Source organism: Chaetura pelagica, unplaced genomic scaffold (genome assembly GCF_000747805.2).
Source record: "Chaetura pelagica isolate M959 unplaced genomic scaffold, ChaPel_1.0 scaffold221, whole genome shotgun sequence".
Lineage (NCBI taxonomy): Eukaryota > Metazoa > Chordata > Aves > Apodiformes > Apodidae > Chaetura > Chaetura pelagica.
In genome coordinates, this window is record NW_009952533.1 from 13,345,349 (window position 1) to 13,345,642 (window position 294).

Below are 294 nucleotides of genomic sequence, written 5' to 3' on the forward strand. Positions count from 1 at the left end.
CTCACGGAATATATATATATATATATGTATATGTGTGTGTGTGTGTGTGTGTGTGTATAAATGTCTAAAAATTACAGAAAAGTGTGGTAAAAAAAGGAAAGTGAGACCTCTCATAACGGGTTGGCAATCCCTCTTCACACCTGGTACAAAGCCGCCGGCCCGGTCCCAGAAACTTTGCCCACAGTTACTTGTCCCCCCCGGGAGGGGGGAAGCGGAGCGGAGGGGGGCGCGCCCGGCGCGGGCGCGGAGAGGCCGCGGCCTCCCTCGCTCACCTCGGTTCTTCTCTGGCTACCT

General features: G+C 54.4%; 1 protein-coding gene across 1 annotated transcript in view; it reads left to right on the top strand.

The window, feature by feature from the left end:
* Positions 1-294, top strand: part of LOC104398869 — a 12,907-nt gene that overhangs the window by 3,365 nt on the left and 9,248 nt on the right. The window lies entirely within an intron of this gene.